Source organism: Cibotium barometz, chromosome 24, assembly GCF_041138505.1.
Source record: "Cibotium barometz isolate CiBa-2024 chromosome 24, ASM4113850v1, whole genome shotgun sequence".
In the NCBI taxonomy this organism is placed as follows: Eukaryota; Viridiplantae; Streptophyta; class Polypodiopsida; order Cyatheales; family Cibotiaceae; genus Cibotium; species Cibotium barometz.
Genome location: NC_141069.1, coordinates 20273576 through 20282636, shown reverse-complemented (window position 1 = coordinate 20282636; position 9061 = coordinate 20273576).

The following is a 9061-nucleotide window of genomic DNA, read 5'->3' as shown; positions in this document are numbered from 1 at the left end:
AATGGTTCCTTGGGGGTGAGAGTGTTAGTTAGAAACTCAAAGGAAGAGTCTGGAAAATCTCTCTCGGTGGAGGGTTAGTTTCATCCTTATTTTTATTATCATAGATAGTAGACAAGTGATAGACTATACGACTAAATACTGGGTAGGTGTTGTCCCCTTCATCATCCCTTTTATCCATCATTGGAAGGTGGAAGTGGTTTCTTTGTTATAAAGAAATCATGTAATGCATGCAAATCTTCTTCCTCAAGGGAATGTGGAATACTCTATGTACACTTGTTCAAAGTTATAGACTAATGTTGTTAGTAAACTTTGTAAGTGTGCACAACAAATAAGATTTAAAAGGTGGAGAACGCCATAGGGGTGATATAGTTTATTGTTATGTAAGAGAAGGTGTTGGTGGGTGTCCAAAGCTTCTACCCACTGGTGTGTTAGCATCCAATTAAGACTTTTTTCAATTTTTGGAAGGGGAGATATATAAGAATTAGGGATAGACGGTTTCATTAGTTCTATAAGTTCCTCCCCTTTACTAAAGGTAGTAGAATTAATTAGTACCCAACATCATAATAAAAAATAAAGCACAATGGGGTGTAGGAGGGTGTAGATATACATGGATTAACCCTCGTTGAGTTTAAGGTTAGTTCCTCAAGTTAATATTGTATTGGCATAAAGAGAGTGTTAGTGAAGCAAAGATTAGGGAGAAAGATTGATGAGGTGCCCAAGGAACCACTGGAACGTCAGCCAATGGGGCTACCCTATCTACAAGTTTATTGTATATATCATCTTCTTTGGGTAGAGCGGGCTTTCTTTGCGGCTGCTATCGTGTCATAGCTATTGTTGAAGTCCAGTAATATGTTTTTCTTAAGCTTGCAGGGCATGGACTATTTCTACGTCCCTTTGGTGGGGCAAGCATCTTGGAGTTGGAGATTATGGAGGAGGAGGCCATCCTTTTCTTTTTGCATTACTCCCATATCTACTTATAAACGTATTGTCTGAGTGGCCATCCATGATGTACTCATTGAGGTGAGAGATGACTTGTTGGTGGCTAGCCAACAGAGTCATCCATTCGATCTGTAAAGTCTACAGTGCCTCCTTGGGATCTTTAACTTGGATGTCATAATTTTCACAACTAATCCCATATATATCTTTGGCCTATGCCCAACTACCCTTCTAATGCCAACAATTATGCTTTTAGCCCATCTTCTATAGCCTTTAGCTCTGTACCTTTTTCTTCTAAAGAGTGCTCTAGGGCTTTGCCATTATCAGTGGCGTGGAGAGCTTGGTATTGAGATCCAGCACCTGGTGTTACACCTTTGCTTGCAGCTTAGACACTTCGGCTTTATGCTTTTCCTCAAGGATTTCTGATTAAATTTGCAATTGCGTGTTGTGGGCCTTTTCTTCCATGGCTTCCTGTTTTTGGGAATCCAACTCTAGGAGAAGCTCTTACACCTGTTGAGAGAGAGTGGTGTTGGCCTCTATTATTCCCTTTTGCTTTTCCTTCGCCTCTTTTATAAGTTGATACATCTTTGCCATCAACTATGCATTCAACTATGCATTCAGTTCTATAGTCACACTTGCATGTCATTTTAATAATCAATTTGTAGAAGCTTGCATGTGAAAATTGTGCTTCATCATTTCGGCAGAGAGGCTATTGAGATCAGATACATAGGACTCCATTTCATAGTCCTCTCGCTCCCCTTGTTTCATGTACTCTTCCACACGTGTGTACTTTGGCTTTAGGCAGTGTAAAATGCCCTTTTCTAACTCATGGACTACCACTCGTTTGGTTGTTTCATTCATGTCCTACAATTGTGAGCATAGTGGCTTTGTAGGGCTCTTCTGTCACTTGGTTGTAGTGTGTCCATGTCCTCCCCAAAGCTAACTTGAATGCTCTCTCTTGTGTGTTTTTGGAAGAGGAGGGTTCAAGGGAGGTGCATGATTGGACTCTTATGTGATCAAATCATCCAACTCAAATGGGTCTACCGAGTCAGGAGATGGAACAAAGGGAATTTGATGGTGTGAGAGAGACATGTTGGGTGGTTGGCTTTCGGCTCCACCTACTATGGTGTCTCCTTGCCTGCCATGATGTTGTAACAAAGATTTTTTATCAACGTACATACTGGTAGGAGTACATGGTCCCTTGTCAGATGTTAGATGTTAGAAAAATGTGTTAGTATAGACCTGTGTGAGGAATTTATTAAGAAAAGAAGCTCTCTATTTTCTATACGGCTGTGATCTAGTAGACTGTAGAATCACGGCATGATAATATTCATGATTTTCATCATCATTAAGAGCAGCAAAACATGGGAGAAGGCTTTTCTGTGAGGATTAAGGTGTAGGCCTGAATAATTAATTTCCATGATTGTGCAGAGATGGCATGGCAATCACAAGGGTATGTAGAGATGATGTGGTAATCACATCGCAATCATGTGGCATGATTGGTAATGTGGCACTATGAATGGTGACGTGGTATTAATGTCGTGATTTTTTTGTGAATGGTAACATGGCATCGTAAATGGTGAATGTCATTGTGATTTTTGTGGCGTGATTAGTGATATGACACCGTGAATGGTGATGTGTTATGATTTCTATGGCATGATAGGTGATATGGCACCGTGAATGGTGATGTATTAGTGTGATTTTTGTGGCGTGATTAGTGGCATGACATCATGAATGGTGATGTGTCAGAGACGTATTAATCATGCACCGTGATTCTGCAGGCACTGCAGAATCATGGTTGTCTTTAGATGTGTTGAACCATGATTTCATATCATTGGCAACTCAAATGTGTGAATGAGAGGATTAATTAGTAGGCACTGCAGAATCATGGTTGTCTTTAGATGTGTTGAACCATGATTTCATACCATTGGCAACTCAAATGTGTCAATGTGAGAGGATTAATTAGTAGTTCTGTGATGTGTTATTTGACATGATTATGTAGTCACGGGGTTTGGGGCTGTGATTATGTAGATGGGACAGAGGTGAACCTATGTCTATTAAGTATTGGAGAGAAGTGGGGAGAGAGAATGCACTTGTATGTGTGTGTGGGGTTGTAAAACATTCACAAGTGTAAAAGATTGAAGAGAACGTGTAGGTGGATGTTAATACCTACCCGCCCGACTGATTGTTACCTCACCAGATAGAAGAGACAAAAACAAGTGCATTAGAACGTGTAGGTGGATGTTAATACCTACCCGCCCGGCTGATTGTTACCTCACCAGATAGAAGAGACAAAAACAAGTGCAATAGAAATAGACAAAGAGGTGCTATGATTCCTACTCGTGTTCTGTGTGATGCCAGGGTACATAAGGCACGGAGGCATGCAATGCAGGTGCAAGCACAGACACCTTGAAGAAGAAGGCAAATTTCAAAAAAGATAGAAAACAGTGGAAAGAATAGAATTAATCGCCTATTTATAGCCAGGAGGATCATAGCAGTAGATTAATGCATGTGCCACATGGCACCACCTAATTGGTCTTAAAACTTGTGCCATGCTCACGACAACACACTCGGCATGATCACATCATTCATGCTAAAATAGAAAATTGGAAAGTCAATGTACCCACAAATAGACATGATGGGTCAATAATTACAATTTTTGGACTCACAAATTTATTGAAAGTTGTCTGACAATTCTCTAAATTTGCAAAAAATGTTTAAGATCCCTAAAATCTCTCAAAAAAAAGTTGGAAATTTTATAGATTTATTTGGGAATTTTGGGGTTTTTTGGCTATTTTCAGCCTTTTTATGCTTAAAATAAACCAAAATTTGAGTTTTGGGCCCCGTAAATTACTGAAAAATCATGAGATGGCTGGTTGAACCTTGTAAACACTCATAAAATTTCCAACAATCAATTTGGCCAAGAAAAGCCCCAAAGTTAGAAAATTTTAAGCCTTTTTTAACTTTATAAGCTTGTTTTTTAAAGCTTTAAAGCTTTGCTTTCATGAAATTGGTGCAAATTAGTTTGTAGTGTAGGCTGAAAAAGTTGCCATGAATTGTTGGTGAAGTAGAGAGGAAGATCTTGATGATTTTGATGAAGTTTGAGTGGTTTCAAAGCCTTCAATGTTTACTAATTGCATCCATGCCTCCCGATTAAGAAGCCTTCAATGTTGACGAATTTTGAGTGGTTTCAAAGCCTTGAATGTTTGCTAATCGCATCAATGCCTCCTGATTAAGAAGATGATTAAGCATAAGAAAGATGGTTTTGAGATTTTAGGTAGTTTTGAGTAGACCACATATGGTTTTTCACCCACTTTGGACCTTTGGACAATATCCAATGGGTAAAATTACCTCCACTTCTCAAATCGTTGATTTTGCCTTAATTATTAAACCTAGGTGAAGGCTTTTACTCTTTTTTAATTCCCAAGAGTCCACAACCCTTGAGAAAGATGTTGTACTCTTTACGGATGGATGACTACTGTCAAATGAACTACAGGAGGACCTCTTGCTACAATCTTCTTCACATATGCTTTATTATCTTGTGTATTAAATTACTCATACAAAAAAATCTATGGTGAGACGTGGATGAAAGGGAGTCAATCAGGCTCTTGATGTAGTTGTTGTGTTAAAGTTGAGGCGATTGAAGAGATATGGAAGAATTAAATCAACTTGAGAGGCTATGAAAGAAGCGAGTTGACTTGTGAGGTTAATGAAAAACTTCTTCACCATCTTGAGAGAGAAGTGGGTTTATTGTTTAGGGACTCATTGTTGGAAAGGTTAGGGTTATTAAATAGAGTATAATTAATGGGAAAAATGAGGGGACAACTTGTTGGTGAGGTTAGGGTTATCAAATAGAGTAGACTTAATGTGAACAATGAGGACAACTTGTTGTGTTTGCACCTTTCAAGGGAGCAATGAGAAAACTTGTTGTGTTTTCAAGGGAATCTAAGAAAAATCAATATGTTGTACCATGGATTAGGTTTTCACCCACCACCATGGCCCCCATGCAAAGTTGTACTTAGAAGGATGATGGTAAGGCTATGTTACATGCAAACTTTACATGTACTTTCCACAAATTGGGGAGTATGTATTTATGTCCATGAAGCAATTGCTACTACAATACTTAGCCAATTGAGAGAAGAACAATAAGACAATTAACTTATGCATTGGTGTGGTTGGTTATTGCTATAGTAGTTAGAGCTAATTACCCATTGGCGTGGCTGGCTATTTTTATAGTAGGTTATCCAGTTGAAAAAAGAATGGTAAGCCAATTAACTTACCCATTGGTGTGGCTGGCTATTAATGATTTAAGAGCCTTATATTGTTAACTTTGATGAACTCCTATCTGTGGGAGGTTCGTCTACCTTGTTTAGGTTGTTAGGATGACTTGGTTCTTATGGCTCCCCTATTAACATTTTCACTACCCTTAAGCTAATGGGAAGGTAGAAAGTACCAATAAAGTCCTCTGTGGTATCCTGACCAAGACTATGGAAGCTAGCCGAAATGATTGGGAGCATAAACTAGCAGTCATTGCAATGTGGGCCTATAGGACCTCCTATAAGGTAGCTACTATAAGACAAACTCCTTTCCGGCTCACCTTACAGAATTGAGGCAATGATGCCTATGGAATATTTGGTGCCCAGCTTGAGGATAATTGTGAAAGAACATCCAAAGGAGAATGCTCTAGTTGAAAGGTTGGTCAAATTAGAAAATCTTGATGAGACTAGAGTAATCGCTCTACATGGCATGATAGTAGAAAAGCTACACAAATGGTGGTTTGACCACCACAACCTAAAATCTAAAGAAGGAGACGTAGTACTTATGTAGAGGGTTGGGTCTTTGAAGTGGAAAAAACTAAAATATTGAGAGTTAAGACAATTCAAAGTTACAAAGCTCACCCCCCATGGTGTAGTTTGCATCGAGACCATTGATGGATTATGATGCAGGGCTACATAAATGGTAGCAAATATAAGAAATACTACGGGCCCTTAACCTAGGACATGTTAGACTAGGCACGCAAAAAGAAATAAGAAAAGATGAGGTAAGAAAAACTCAAGAAGGAAGTATAAGAAGAGGCTAAAACGGCAGCCCAAGGCAAAACAAAGTGGACTGACACTCTAAATAAATATGGCTACTCTAGCCCTGATTGAGAGGAAGGGCCTTGAGATAATGTGGCTCAAATTAAGACTCAAATGTGGCTCAAATTAAGACTCTCTGTGGGAGGTAAAACTACTAATATCCTTGTAATGATTGACTTGAGGGTAAGTCACAACTTGCTCTCGTACGAGACATGGGTGAAATTGAAAAAGCAATTGGAGCCCATATCAATAAAAGTTAAAAGTGTGCATGTGGAGACCATAGGAGCTTTTGGAAGTTTGAAACTTAATGTTTCCATGAGAAATAACCCTTGGCCGTGTAAGGTTTTTGTCATACCTTTAGGTAGGTGCCTTAGAAGAGGAAATGTTGCTCGGATGAAGTTGGATCTCTATTATGAATTACGAAGTCAATTGGGAGCAAAGGACTACCCACATGTCATCCGGGGGCTGCAAATATTTCCGCTATGGATATACATTGCCGCTATGGAATGCCATATAGTCCAACCACAATCTCAAATTTGAGCAACCGCAACCGCCCAAGATGTTACTATGTCTTCCTGTACTTAAAGCACCACTAGTACCCTAGAGGGAAGTAGCAAGTGTGATAGGGAAAGGACTAAATTCCACCCCACAAAAAAATTCTAAGAGCTAGCAGCCTCCTGTTCATCACTATTGGGTCCCCAAGTGACTGTTAAAGTCACATGCATACTATGAAGAAAATAGAAACGTCTGGATACCCAAGTCAAGCCCTGAGTCTAGGCTATCTATGCAAAACCTTGTCACCCCAAATGCCATGACTAAACCAGCCACTAAGAAAAGTGGTAAGAGAGGCAAGAGACATAGATGGGTCTTGACACCAAGTGCACCACTCGACCACGTCAAGTAACAAAGTAGGTATGGGTGCCTTTAAAAAAAACCAAGTCAAAGACGTGAGCTCACTAAGTTAAACCGCAAGGTCATGACTAAGTGGAAATGGAGACGAAAGTCAGTAACCATTGAAAATGTGATTGGGAAGCCACAAGAACCTTACCAACTCAACGTCACAGGGGGTAAAATAGGTCATTGTTACCCAATTCCCTATCCCAAAGGTAAAGCTATCATAGTAGCAGGCCCACAAGACCACACGTCTAAGAAAGACATGTTCACACAAGATCCTGATTGTATGGCTAGCCGATTCAATGGATGGAGCAATAGTGTTGTGTTCCATAGACGAGCTACAATGTTACATCAACTCACCCCCTCTACATCAAGATTTTCATCCAAATATGCTTGGGCCTATCCCATAGAGCATCAGGCCTATCCCATAAAGCATCAGGTTAGCAAATCACACAATGATCCTACATAACAAGCCCCATAGGACTAACTAGCTAACATCCTCTCTGACAAACTCAAATTCACCACGGCCGTGATTCTGCAGAATCATGTTACATCGCTGCTTTCCATAATCATCCTGGAAGAGGCTAAAAAATCAGTCCCAAAGTGCATCATGACCCAGTCTAAACCTTATCATGGTCAGACCCTCCACTATCTTGACACCTCTGGTGGAATCACGGTCGTGATTCTCCCACCTACATAATCATGCCACAAACACGGGGTTGAAACTTATCTTTTATGAGCCCTAGGGATGGCATATGCTTGGAAATGAAAGAATCACATGCCTTTAGCACTTTTTCTTGACGTGATTATATCGTAATCATGGTCATGAGAAAGATGAGTAACCCTTATCGTTATGAGTCAATTTATACCATCCTACAAATATATGTATTCAAGTGGAGGCTACCTCAACCGATATACAATATTCTTGCCTTTCCAAGCTCCCAAGAGACCTTTGGTTTAATTTGTGTCTTGTCGTTTGAGAATCCATTCACACATGGTCACACCTAAAGAGTGCCCATTTTTAGTGGATGCATCTGGAGACATTTTCATAACACAAGTTGAGATGAGTCTCCATGTAGCATACAACTATCTAACTCAAGTCAAGTTCACAAGTTGGGATGAGTCTCCATGTAACATACAACCATCTAACTTAGATCAAGTTCACACCATTTTGTACACCCAATTAGATGTTATAAAAAACTAGGCACAATCTTATTGCTAACCACAAGTAAAGCACCGACCCTCCCTAATGAACTAAATAGTTTGCTATGCTTTCTTTGATTTCTTTGAACTAGGATAGCAACCAAGTACCCCTGTTAGGGAGTCTAGGTACTCTGGGACTTTCCGATATGCTGCCTCACCCTTTAAAACTCCACAAACTCGGTGCCTCTCACAATATACCAAGTCTTTGAACTATGGTGGAAAAGGCAATAGCCTTTAAACGGGGATATGTTACACTTCATAGAAATGAATTTTAAGAAACTTCCCCTTTCCAACAAGCAGATGACGACTTATCTACAATTCATCCTAACACAATGGAAGGGTTAAGATATTGTCTCCCACTGAAGATGAGCTCAATGGGAATAGAAGCCTTGTGTGGAATAAAAGAGTAAAAGCTCATTTGAATTTGAATTTGTACATGAATTGTTATGAGAGTCACTCTTGAGTTATTGGGAATTATATTTCTTATTTTATATCAGGGACGCCGTACTAGTGGGTATGTGTGATTTGATATTATAGTTGCATGTTTCTTATGACAGCGTTGGGATTGATTGATGTGTTCAATTGATTGTGTAGATTATGTCTATGAGTATAAGTAATGAGATATGCGAGGGTACCGATTGAAGTGTCGCATTGTATGAGGGTATTGATTGAGGTATCATATGGATGGTGGATTGAGTGGTGGTGTGAAGACGAAGATCATATGCACTAATCATGATAATTTTATATTAGCAATTAATTGATTATTTGTAGCCTGGAGTTTATGTGCACATACGCACATAAAATAACCTTGTGCACATACGCACATAAACTCTAGCCACATGATAGGCTACAAATGATCAATTATTTACTAATATAAAAATATCACGATTAGTGCATATGATCTTTGCTTTCACACCATTGCTCAATCCACTATTTGTACGACACCTCAA